This window comes from Mobula birostris, chromosome 14 (assembly GCF_030028105.1).
Source record: "Mobula birostris isolate sMobBir1 chromosome 14, sMobBir1.hap1, whole genome shotgun sequence".
NCBI classification, from domain to species: domain Eukaryota; kingdom Metazoa; phylum Chordata; class Chondrichthyes; order Myliobatiformes; family Myliobatidae; genus Mobula; species Mobula birostris.
Window position 1 is genome coordinate 90419240 of NC_092383.1, and position 12836 is coordinate 90432075.

Here is a 12836-nt window from a genome sequence, read left to right on the forward strand (position 1 = left end):
AGGGATTTGGAAGTTGGAGGGGGAGGGGGAGATCCAAAATGATAGGAGAAGACAGGAGGGGGAGGGATGGAGCCAAGAGCTGGACAGGTGATCGGCAAAAGGGGATACGAGAGGATCATGGGACAGGAGGTCCGGGAAGAAAGACGGGGGGAGGGGGGACCCAGAGGATGGGCAAGAGGTATATTCAGAGGGACAGAGGAGAAAAAGGAGAGTGAGAGAAAGAATGTGTGCGTAAAAATAAGTAACAGATGGGGTACGAGGGGGAGGTGGGTAACACTTCACCTGTGAGTCGACTGGGGTGATATACTGCGTCCGGTGCTCCCGATGTGGCCTTTTATATATTGGCGAGACCCGACGCAGACTGGGAGACCGCTTTGCTGAACGTCTACGCTCTGTCCGCCAGAGAAAGCAGGATCTCCCAGTGGCCACACATTTTAATTCCACATCCCATTCCCATTCTGACATGTCTATCCACGGCCTCCTCTACTGTAAAGATGAAGCCACACTCAGGTTGGAGGAACAACACCTTATATTCCGTCTGGGTAGCCTCCAACCTGATGGCATGAACATCGACTTCTCTAACTTCCGCTAGGCCCCACCTCCCCCTCGTACCCCATCTGTTACTTATTTTTATGCACACATTCTTTCTCTCTCTTTCTCCCTCTGTCCCTCTGAATATACCTCTTGGCCATCCTCTGGGTCCCCCCCCCCCTTGTCTTTCTTCCCGGGCCTCCTGTCCCATGATCCTCTCGTATCCCCTTTGCCAATCACCTGTCCAGCTCTTGGCTCCATCCCTCCCCCTCCTGTCTTCTCCCATCATTTTGGATCTCCCCCTCCCCCTCCAACTTTCAAATCCCTTACTCACTCTTCCTTCAGTTAGTCCTGACGAAGGGTCTCGGCCTGAAACGTCGACTGCACCTCTTCCTACAGATGCTGCCTGGCCTGCTGCGTTCACCAGCAACTTTGATGTGTGTTACAGTAGATACAAGTTCGCTGTTGACTTCTATAAATAGTCTTTGTGTTCATTTAGAAGAAAGGTTTCCTGAAGATGAGGGACAAGAATGGTCAGCTTTTGATTTCTCCACAAGTGCAGATTGTGACTTCACATTTGGCGATGAAGAAGTTAATGCCTTATGTCTAAAATATCATGATTTTCTAGCTGAAAATACTGTAATAGTTAGACAGCTTAATGATTTCAAATTTTCCGTGCAAGAAAAAATTAAATCCAAACTGATTTCAGACTTTTCTCAAATGGTGGCATTTGTACTTCAAAATGAACAGTTTTGCGACCGTGCACAGTTGATGGACATTGGAGGGATCTTTCTTGCGTCTAGTGCGGACTGTGAGCGAGGTTCTAGCCTGATGAATCAACTCAAAAACAAGCGGAGAAACCGTTTAGGTGAATGTCATTTGGATATGTTAATAAGAATCAAGAGCTCTCAATTGGATGGAAGTTTTATTAGTCTAGATAGAGTTTACAAAGAATGGGTAAATGCCAAAGGCAGGAGAGAGAAAAAATAACTGAGTGACATAAATATGTAGCAACACACATCAAAGTTGCTGGTGAACGCAGCAGGCCAGGCAGCATCTCTAGGAAGAGGTACAGTCGACGTTTCGGGCCGAGACCCTTCGTCAGGACTAACTGTGCACATACTTTTGTCGCAGGAAAGAAAAATTGCACAACATGAGATTTTTGCGCACCCTGACTACTAAAAATTAGAGGGAACATTCCTCACGAGGATATTGGAATCATCTAAACTCAAAGGAAATATCTTTTTAGTCCAGCCAAAGGTTTTACTAAAGGGTAATTGTTGCTATTCCCTGGCTTGAACTGACAAATTCCAACAAAATTTATGATGAATGGGTTGATATTTCCATAACCTTCCATTGTAAGTGGAGTCTGTGAATTTGTCCATTTCCTGGACATGGGCATCATGGACAATGACACCCTTTATTGCTTGTCTCTAGTATCCCTCAAATTGGATGCGAACCTCTTCTTCAAAGACTTGGAATCAGGTTTATTATCACAGACGTGTTGTGAAATTTGTTGTTTTGTGACAGCAGTGCAGTAACGTATATAAAAATCAATGTAAGTTACAATTCTTTAAAAACCTGGTAAAAGGGGAAGAGTGAGGTGTTCGTGAGTTGATGGACCATTCTGAAATCTGATAGCGGAGGGTTGGGTGTGTTACAAGGACAGGCCACAGAACCTTGAGGGAAGGTATTCTCAGACTTAGGTCCAGCGATGAAGGGAAAAGTTTCACATCACGGTGATGTGTAAGGGAATGCTAACCACCTTCTTATGCTGGTTGTCATGGGTTTGGTAAGTGTTGTCTGGGCAGCCTGGGCAGGTAAGCACAGTGGATTTCGGAGACTGTTTGCACTATAACCATTGTGCGCTGGTGTTTAGCATGGAGATGGAGTGCCAGCTCTGCAGGGTGCACTGTCCTAGTTGCCATCGAGCTTCCTGAGAGTTGGAGAATGTCCATGCAAGAACTTGTCTACATAGATCCAGAGCACAGAAGTCACGTTTGCAGTGGGTTTCGACCGGACGTGCCAACAGTTTCCTTGCTGCCAACTGCGTGTGTGCAGAGCATTAGTATGCGTTTTAGGTACTTGACCGATCTGGACACAAAGTCCATTTCCTAGAGTTGGTTGGCGATGACTATGGACGTTATATCCCAGTGGTCTACATGATATGCAAGCCAGGAGAGTACAAAATGCAGAGCCAGCTGTTGCCCCTGCAGGCTCCCCCACTCGGTGTACCTGCTGAATCTAGAGAAGCAGCAGGGACCGATACAGATTGGCACTGGGGCAGTGCAGGAGTTGCCAGTCAGCGTTGAACTCAATGTAGGGACTCCGCTCTGGATTTCTCCACGGGGTTTACTCCCAAAGCCTTTCCCCATGAGTGGGTATCGCTGCAAGGCAGCAGAGGTTTGAGATCAGAGATTTCCTTCTCCTAGATGAGCTGCCAACTATGACTGACGAGCCCCATTTGCCGAAGCGGCTGGTTTTAAAGTGGCTGTAGCCCGCCATTGTCCCTTCTCCTGTCAGTAGAAACAGTTCCGCCGGGCTTAGTAGCTAAGCCACAGGTGAAGGCCAGGAGCTGGACTTAATTATCAGAGGTTATTTGAGGCGCACACCACTGGGAGAATTTAATAGGTAGTTGGAGCCTGCCCCACTAATACCCCCAGCTATGACAACCATAAAGAAATCTGTTTTGCCGTTTTTTTTTTAAATATATCAGTTTCTTCTGCTAAAGAAACATTGGGTAAAGCAAAGTGCACTGACATGGGCAGGAGCAAAGGGTGCATATGGCAAACAGAGAGAATCACAGTGTCCAGGGACCAAGAACTGCTCCAGAGGACGTGTCCTGGAACAGGATACACCGATCAATAAGCACATTATCTCGAGACTGGAGGCTGGTAGTAGTATGGATGATTTAAGTTGTCCATGTATATATAACGCTGATGAGAGATAAAATGAACATCCGATTCTTTCTTTCTGCATGAGATCCCTATCTAAACTCAAAGAGGGAGCATCTTACTGGGAGCTTACCGCTTCAGTGCTGATCTTGGCCCAGATCACCAAAATCTTGAATAAACAATCTTGGTTTCAGTGGCTGATCAGATCTTCCTCAGCTGGAAGCCATAAAAAGCCTGTGCGGTGGGGGGGGGGGGGGGATTGCCGCCACTTGCAGGCTCCTCTCAAAAATCACCACCCTCCCGGTCTGGAATTACACTAGTGGTCCCTCCTTGCCACTGGGTCTAAATCCTGGAGCCCACTGTCCTCAGAGTGGAAAACCTTGCCCCTCAAGTTCCCTTTAAATCTCCCCCTTCCCTTGCCTTCATCCTATATCCTCTAGCTTCAGACTCCCTACCTTGGGAAAGCTGAGTATGACAGTGTAAAGAATCCTTCGTAGAGCAAGCATCCAACTCAACAAAAAAAAACAGAACTACAACAGCTTCTGTCATCAACAGCAGAAAAGCATAATGCATAGAGAAAACCCTCGTACAAATAGCGTGCATAAAATCAATCTCTTGGTTTTACCTGTGTGGGCAGTAGGCTTGATTGACAGGTGAATCATCCAATCCCCTGCACCCTGGCTGCCAGTGGGCATGTTCGGACTTGACCCTGACATCCAAGCCAATAGACTTGCAATGGTTACTTGGATGTTAAATAAAACAGAGTGTTGTAAAATCATTTCACATCAAACAATTGCCAAAAGAAAGATTTGGTTTCATCCCTCCTTTCATGTACTTTCCCTGGAATAATTCCAACTTCCTGAGAGGCCCATCATACTGCCTTTGGGATGGAAAACTGGTTTGACACTGTGTTTTGTGTATTATTAACAACTCAACACACTGCTAAAATAATCTGAATGAAAATAGTCACGTACATTCCTGCTTTTCATGTGCACACAGGAAAGCACCTACAAAGCCCTGAATCAGATAAATATGACACAACTCTTTTGTGGCATAATTTCAGCCATGCAATATAATCAGCAACCCTTGAGCATTCCTTCGTCAATCCTCCCTCTATATACTCTTGTAAACGTTATGCTGTTTTTCCCTTGGTAAATCCCTTTGTGACGCTGGGGGCTTGCACACACTATGGGCTGAAAAGAAACCCTCGCTGTGCTGCCTAACTACCCTGCAGTACTGTGGAGAAATAAATAGAATTTCCAATGCTGGGATCTGAAACAACAACTCAAGTGCTGGAAGAACTCGGTGAGTCAGGCAGCATCTGCTGAAACCTATTAACACATGGTCTTGTTTTGAACATCGATTTCTGTAACTTCTGGCAATGTCTTCTCCCTTTCCCACCTCCCACCACCACTTCCCCTTTCTCTCTTTCAATTATCCATTCTGGATCCCCTCTTTCCCCCTTCTCTTCTCCTCACCTACCCATCACCTCCTTCTGGTGCCCGCCTGTTCTCCATTCTCCCATTGTCCACAGTCCTCTCCTATCAGATTCCTCCTTCTTTCAGCCCTTTACCTCTTCCACGTATCACCTCCCAGCTTCTTACTTCATTCTCCTGACCTTGCCCACACACCTTCCCACTCACCTGGTCTCACCTGTTGCCTGCCAGCTCGCAGTCCTTCCCCTCCCCCTACCTTCAAGAGCACAAGACGTGAGAGAATAGGACCAATCAAGTGTGATAGTGGAAAAGTGTGTATGGAACCAGAGGAGATATCAGAGATAATTAATGAATACTTTGCTTCGGTATTCACTACGGAAAAGGATCTTGGCAATTGTAAGGATGACTAACAGCAAATTGAAAAGCTTGAGCATGTAGGCATTAAGTAAGAGGAAATGCTGGAGCTTTTGGAAAGCATCAAGTTGGATAAGTCTCTGGGACCAGATGAGATGTACCCCAGGCTACTGTGGGAGGCGAGGGAGGAGATTGCTGAGCCTCTGGCAATGAACTTTGCATTATCAATGGGGACGGGAGAGGTTCCGGAGGATTGGAGGGTTGCAGACTTCATTCTCTTATTCAAGAAAGGGAGTAGAGATAGCCCAGGAAATTATAGATCTGTGAGTCTTACTTCAGTGGTTGGTAAGTTGATAGAAAAGATCTTGAGAAGCAAGATTTATGAACAGTTGGAGAGGCATAATATGATTAGGAGTAGTCAGCATGGTTTTGTCAAAGGCAGGTCGTGTCTTATGAGCCTGATTGAATTTTTTGAGGATGTGACTAAGCACATTGATGAAGGTAGAGCAGTAGATGTAGTGTATATGGATTTTAGCAAGGCATTTGATAAGGTATCCCATGCAAGGCTTATTGAGAAAGTAAGGAGGCATGGGATCCAAGGGGACCTTGCTTTGTGGATCTAGAATTGACTTGCACACAGAAGGCAAAGGTAGACAGGTCATATTCTGCATGGAGGTCAGTGACCAGTGGTGTGCCTCAGGGATCTGTTCTGTCAAACTGTTCCTATCTATGTACCTGTCTAAATGTGTTTCGAATGTTCTAGTTGTCTAAATGTACTTAAGTGTTGTTATCTGTCTGTTACAAATGATCAGAAAAGAACAAACAAAATGGAGAAAACTGTCCTTAAGTCTCTTACTTAACATTTCTGCCTCTGAAGTTATTTTAATTTTCACAAATAAAGCGTGTTTTATGAGGGTTTTAAAGGGTTGTAAAGAAAGCTTTTGGCACATTGGCCTTCATAAATCAAAGTATTGAGTACAGGAGATGGAATGTTATGTTGAAGTTGTACAAGACATTGGTGAGGCCTCCTTTGGAATATTGTGTCCAGTTTGGTCAACTATCTACAGGAAAGTGTACAGAGAAAATTTACAAGGATGTTGCCGGGTCTGGAGGACCTGAGTTATAAGGAAAGATAGAATAGGCTAGGACTTTATTACTTCGAGCGTAGGAGATTGAGAGGAGATTTGATAGAGGTATACAGATTTATGAGGCATACAGATAGGATAAACGCGAGCAGGCTTTTTCCACTGAGGTTGAGTGAGATTATAACTGGAGGTCATGGGTGAAGGGTGAAAGGTTTACAGAGAACATGAGGGGAAACTTATTCACTCAGAGGGTGGTGAGAGTGATTTTGATTTCAACATTTAAGATAAGTTTGGATAGATTCATGGACTGTAGGGTTTGGAGGGCAATGGTCCCAGTGCAGATCGATGGGACTGGGCATGTACTAGATGGACCGAAGGACCTGTTTCGGTGTTGTACTTTTTTAATGACCATCAGTGTATGAGCATAGACAACCCATTGATAAAACTACCTGCCTAGTCCCTTTTCCACTCCACAGGTCCTCCCCAGCTTACCTGCACCTGACTTGCGTCCACCCCGTACATGCGAGCAAGCACGTGTGAGACTGATGGGGTGAATCTGCTGGCTCTGCAGGCCTTGCAGGTATCTTCTGCTGTCTGGGAACTCCATTTCCAAATAATTTTCCATTCTGCAGACTATTCAGGTTACAAACAGGTCATAGGGTCAGAAACCTGTCGTAACCAGGGGAGGAGGCGCTTTGCTCAGACAATTCAAAGTTGCTGGTGAACGCAGCAGGCCAGGCAGCATCTCTAGGAAGAGGTACAGTCGACGTTTCAGGCTGAGACCCTTCGTCAGGATGAAGGGTCTTGGCCTGAAACGTCGACTGTACCTCTTCCTAGAGATGCTGCCTGGCCTGCTGCGTTCACCAGCAACTTTGATGTGTGTTGCGTGAATTTCCAGCATCTGCAGAATTCCTGTTGTTTGCTCAGACAATTCTTTTTTTTTCTTTTTCAGTATTTTTATTGATTGCTATATAGAAGAATACAGAGTCCAAAAGAATACATATTATAAAACAAAAGAAAACGTAATAAAACCAGATACGATATATTGAATCACATTAACGAACTCCTTACTCCAGGGGTCCCCAACATTTTTTGCACCAGGGATTGGTTTAATATTGACAATATTCTTGTGGACCAGCCGACCGGGAGGTGGGGTATTAATCACGAACAGAATATAGGTGATAAGTCATCGATAAGTCACTTATCAGTGGCTAATACACTCAATTTCCTTTCTAAAAGTGTTTATCTAATAAATTTAGTACTTAACACAGAGCATATTTTCCTCGCATGAATATCGTGATAAGTCAATTATAAGTCATAAGGGGGTTCCTTATGTCCAGTCTATTCCGCAATTTAGTTTTCGTTGCATTCATTGCAGAAAACTCCGCTTCGCAGAGATATGATGTTGGAAATGGAAGCAACGTTGTCAGTGCTTTCGTGGCTATCTCAGGATATTCAGCCTTGACTTTGATCCAGAATGCCAGCAGAGATGTTATGTCAAACATACTTTTCAGCCCACAGTCATTTGCAGGCTCGAGGAGTTGATCTTCTTCCCGTGCTGACATGGATGATTCACTGGGGACATTCACAAATGGGTCATGGACCCATTCCTTTGCACGTCTTGGGTCATTTGCGGTTGAGAAGTAACACTCGAATTCTGTCGACAGCGAAGATAGGTGATCGCACACATGCTGTGAGCCTTAGTCTGTCGCAAATTCCCAGCTAATGTTGGGAACATGTCAAATATGTCCCTGTCCACTTGCTGTCCCCACAGTTCCAGTTTGGCTTTGAAAGCAGACACTTTATCTGCCAACTTGAAGACAGATGTCATTCTCCCCTGAAGTGACAAATTGAGTTCACTGAGCAGGTTGAAGATGTCACACAGATAAGCGAGTTTTGCTATCCACTCCTCGTCACTGAAGTGTGCTGCCAGTGGTGACTTTTTTCCTGAAAGAAATTTCTGTAGCTGCTCTCTTACCTCAAAAACCCTGGCCAGGGCTCTCCCCCTGATAGCCACCTGATTTCAGTGTATAAGAGACGGCGTTTGTGCTCTGCATCCATTTCCTCACAAAGCTGCTCAAACAGACGTGAGTTAAGGGCTTTTGCTTTGATGTGATTGATAACTTCAACAACGTTGCTCAATACGCTTTTAAGATCAGGTGACATTTTTTGGCTAGCCAGCATTCCCTGTGTGTAGACTGGCATTCAGGAGCAACCTCTGACTCAGGTAGCGAAACCAGACTCGTTAAGCCGTTCCAACAGCTGTGCTTTGATGTCCTCTGCTATGTCATCGATTCTCCTTGAAACTGTGGTAGCTGAAAGAGAAACCTGTGCCATCTTCTTAGCTGCAGCTTCTCCCAACAGTTCACGGCACATGTCCTTGGCAGCAGGCAGAATCAGTTCTTCAACAGTGAAAGGCTTCTTAGCCTTAGCAATACGGCTAGCCACTAAGTACGACGCTTTCAGAGCAGCAGCATTTGTGGAGGTGGTGGCTCTCAGCACTTGCTTCTGTTCTGCTTGCTCATGTTTTTTCTGCTCAAAAAGCTCAACGGGTTTGTCTTTAAGTGCAGGGTGCTTGGACTCAAGGGCTTCATTGCTTCATTAGACAGCTTGTCTCCACGTATCACACACAGAGGGCTTGGAGCATGCGAGTCACCGGTCAGAATAAAGCCATATTTTATGTACGACTCGTCGTATTTTCTGTTGAAGGAAGCTTTTTTTTTGGCAGTTTCGCCCTCAGCTGTCTGCGTTATCATCATCGTTAGGCCTTTTATGTCCCCTACCATCTCTTCCAAAGAAACTCTCAAGCGATGTTTGTTTTTTACTCATCGAGTAGTTGCTGGGTAATGACCTCGCGTGCGTTCAAGTTCAACAGTGGGCGTGACAGGGAATGAGGAAAAGTGCAGTTGACTCACATCGTTTCCTCGCAGCCCGGTAGCACATGTTTTGTGGCCCAGTGGTTGGGGACCACTGCCTTACTCTATAGTCAATTCTGTTCCTCGTTTTATCAGGCGTTTCTCCAGCTCCCTATTGATAGATGGTGTGTCTTCTACAGCTGCTGTTGTTTCTGCGAGAAACTAGAATGTTATGGATGCTAGAAATCTGAAATAAGAGCAGCAAGCACTGGAAACGTCCCAACATCTGTGCAGAGAGAAGTGAGAAACTCGTTCTCAGTCTGTGTGGCTCGTTCACAGCATGTGTGTGTCAGAGGCAAAATCAATGTTTGTAGCCCACTGCTTCCGAACTGAGGGCACAGCTAAAATGTAACCATGTTGGTGAGTCTGGAGTCAGGTGTTGACCAGACCAGGCGTGTGTGGTAGAGTGTTCCCTCAATGCAGGGAGCTGGATGCGGTTCGTGGTCACTGAGATGTGCTTTCATCTCCAACCAAAATCAAAGCAAAAAGAAGGTACAACTACAGGAGATCTGAAATGAGACACAAAAGTCCTATAAATTCCCAGGTGGTCGGGCAGCATCCGTGGAAGGAAAAGCAGAGCTAACATTTTGTCTCGGAGACAGGGATAGGACAAAGGGAACACATTAGCGTAGTGGGTAGCACAACGCTTTACGGTGCTGGGCGACTGAGGTTCATTTCCTGCTGCTGGTTTTAAGGAGCTTGTAAGTCTCCCCGCAACTGCATGAGTTTCCTCCGGGTGCCCTGGTTTTCTTCCCACAGTCTCAGCACATACTGGTTGGTGGTTGTAAATTGTCCTGGAATTAGGCTAGGATTAAATTAGAAGATTGCCGGGCAGCGCGGCTCGAAGGGCTGGAGAGGCCTGTTCCGCACAGTACCTCAATCAATCAGTGGATAAGTAGATATCTAGAAGGTTTGGTAAAGATTAGCTTTATTTGTCACATTTGCATTGAAACATACAGTGAAATCTGTCGTTTGTGCCAAATCAGATCTGTGAGGATGTACTGGGAGGCACCCCACAAGCGTCACCATGCTTCCAGCACCAACACAGCAGGCCCACAACTTACGAATCCTTACCGCACCATCTTCTGGAATGTGGGAGGAAAGCAGAGCGCCCAGGGGGCAAGCCCACGCGGTTACGGGGAGAAGGTACAAACTGCTTGCAGACAGCGTCAGGGATCGAACCACGGTCATACATCTGGCACTGCAGGACAATTACATTAACCAGTACTTGCTGATTTATTTGTCAAAGTCGACAGCAGTGTGGGCCATCAACAGCAGGAATGATATCCGATTCATTCTGTCTGGCGAGATCAAGACAAGACTTGAATCAGTGTGGCCTCTCAATTCAATGCCTCTCAGATTTAGGACAAAAGAGTCTGAATTTACGTCATTACGGAAACTTCCAGCAATTCTTCCATGAATTGTACAAAATAGAGCCATTGAGTCATAGAGCAGGCAAAGAGGCTGAAACACACCTTCCATACCCAGTTACACCAATCCAACACTAATTCCACTTTACTCCCATCATCTCTCCCCAGGATCTAAAACCCCACTGTCACACAAAGGGCGAAGTAATAACGTACCAGCGCACATGTTTTTGGTATGAGGGAGAAAACCTGAGGTCACTGGGGGCCAGCGTGCACCGAGGGTTGGAATTGGACCTGAGTCGCTGGGGCAACAAGGTGGCAGCCATGCTAACTGTGCCCCTGTGCTGCCACGTTACCAGCTTTCCCTCGACAGTGGGAACTGTGGGACAGGCAGGTAGCTCAGCTCAACAGCTCCAGGGTTCAAGCCTAAAGCCTAATTTATACTTCTGCGTACGGTCTATGCCGTAGCGAGCATGCGTAGTTGTGTCTGCGTCACTCTGCAATTCAGCGCCAAAATGCTAGTTGTTGGTGGGGTTTCTGTGCCACTGTGTTGAGTTTCTTCGTGAGAGACATGAACAAGGAAATGCATTTCAAATATTTTCGGATGTCGGCAGGTAGATTTGACGATTTGGTTCATCGTCTCCAACCGTTTATTTTGCATCAGTGTACAGACATGGCAAAGAAAAGCAACCGGAAATGCGTAGGAGGAAATGCGATGCTACCAACCGGACCAATCACAGTTGTTGCGGTCTGCCTTGCCGCGACACATGAGCTACTTCTTTGGGGGAGGTGCACGTCGCCCTACGGCATAGGGTACGCGGTACCTATGGCGTAGATTTGACGCAGAAGTATAAATCAGGCTTAACTACCGGTGCTGCTGGTGTGGAGCAAAAGTCAATGTCAAAGCCAAGTTTATTGTCATCTGCACAAGTACAAGAAGAAACTTACAGTGGCAACACACATCAAAGTTGCTGGTGAATGCAGCAGGCCAGGCAGCATCTCTAGGAAGAGGTACAGTCGACGTTTCGGGCTGAGACCCTTTGTCAGGACTGACTGAAAGAAGAGCTAATTTCAGTCAGTCCTGACGAAGGGTCTCGGCCCGAAACGTCGACTGTACCTCTTCCTAGAGATGCTGCCTGGCCTGCTGCGTTCACCAGCAACTTTGATGTGTGTTGCTTGAAATTCCAGCATCTGCAGAATTCCTCGTGTTTACAGCAGCATCACAGATGCAGGGCATCATATAAGCAGCATACACAACAGCATTTATTAAACATTGATTATAGATACATTTTTTTTTGCTAGGAAGAACATAATTAGAATAAAACCAGTCCATTGTAGTGCGAGGTGCCCTTAGTGCTCCTGCTGACTGAGGTAGTGACTAGGGTCACACGGGTTCGGCAGCATAGTGCCGTCGCCATCGGTGTAACGCTATTACAGCACCGACGACCCAGGTTCAATTCCCAGCGCTGTCTGTAAAACGTTTGAGCTTTCTTCCAGTGACCATGTCAGTTTCTTCCCACAACCCGAAGACGTGCCGGTTAGTAGGAAAATTGATCGCGTGGGTGTAAATCGGGCGGTGCGTGCTCGTGGGGTCGGAAGAGCCTGTTACTGTGCTGTGTCTCTAAAATTTAAAAATAAATTTAAAAAAAATCATTTTAAAAAAAACAAACTGTTGAAGGGAAGTAGCTGTACCTGAACCCGGTGGTGTTGGACTTCAGGGTTCTGTACGTGCTGCCCGATGGTGGCTGCGGGAAGATGGCTTGGTGGGGATCTTTGATGCATGTTGCTTCTTCATTTGTAGTTGGTATTGCGGGGTGGAGATACGTCGGTACCAAAGGACCCCCTTCCCTCCGCTAACCTGTGGCTCAGCCTCGGGCAAGGTGAAGCACCTGCTTAGCCCCCCCTCCCACCTCCACCCTGATCAGGGTCACGTGAAGCCGCGGGAGCGGGTGGTGGATGGTCATTTTGTTGTAATGTGAAGATAATACTAATCAGGAAGCTGTTTAAAGAGGGGCTGGTTCCGGGGTTGGCGGGATTTTACTTCCGGTGTGCTTTGTATAATAGTGCTCCTGCCGTGCCGTACGGGTTGTGAAAGCCTCTGAATATAAATATCGGTTTTGACGTTTGAGATAAAGTTGTTCCTTTGGGCATGAAGTTGTCGAGTGTGCCTTTTTCAAAGTAGAAGTTACCACACATATGAGCAGACGGTGCATATCACAACTCCTGGTTATGTGACCACTGACACCAGGCAGAC

The 12836-nt window shown here is 46.3% G+C and overlaps 1 protein-coding gene across 3 annotated transcripts in view; it reads left to right on the plus strand.

The window, feature by feature from the left end:
* LOC140210088 (prickle-like protein 1) overlaps positions 1-12836 on the plus strand; it is a 121171-nt gene that overhangs the window by 63087 nt on the left and 45248 nt on the right. The window contains exon 1 of one of the 3 annotated variants that reach the window (XM_072278896.1): positions 10343-10361. The exons of the other annotated variants lie outside the window; for them this stretch is intronic. The gene's annotated coding sequence lies outside the window, so the exon portion shown is untranslated. Of the gene's footprint in view, positions 1-10342; positions 10362-12836 lie in introns of those variants that run through there. 3 annotated transcript variants of the gene reach the window in all.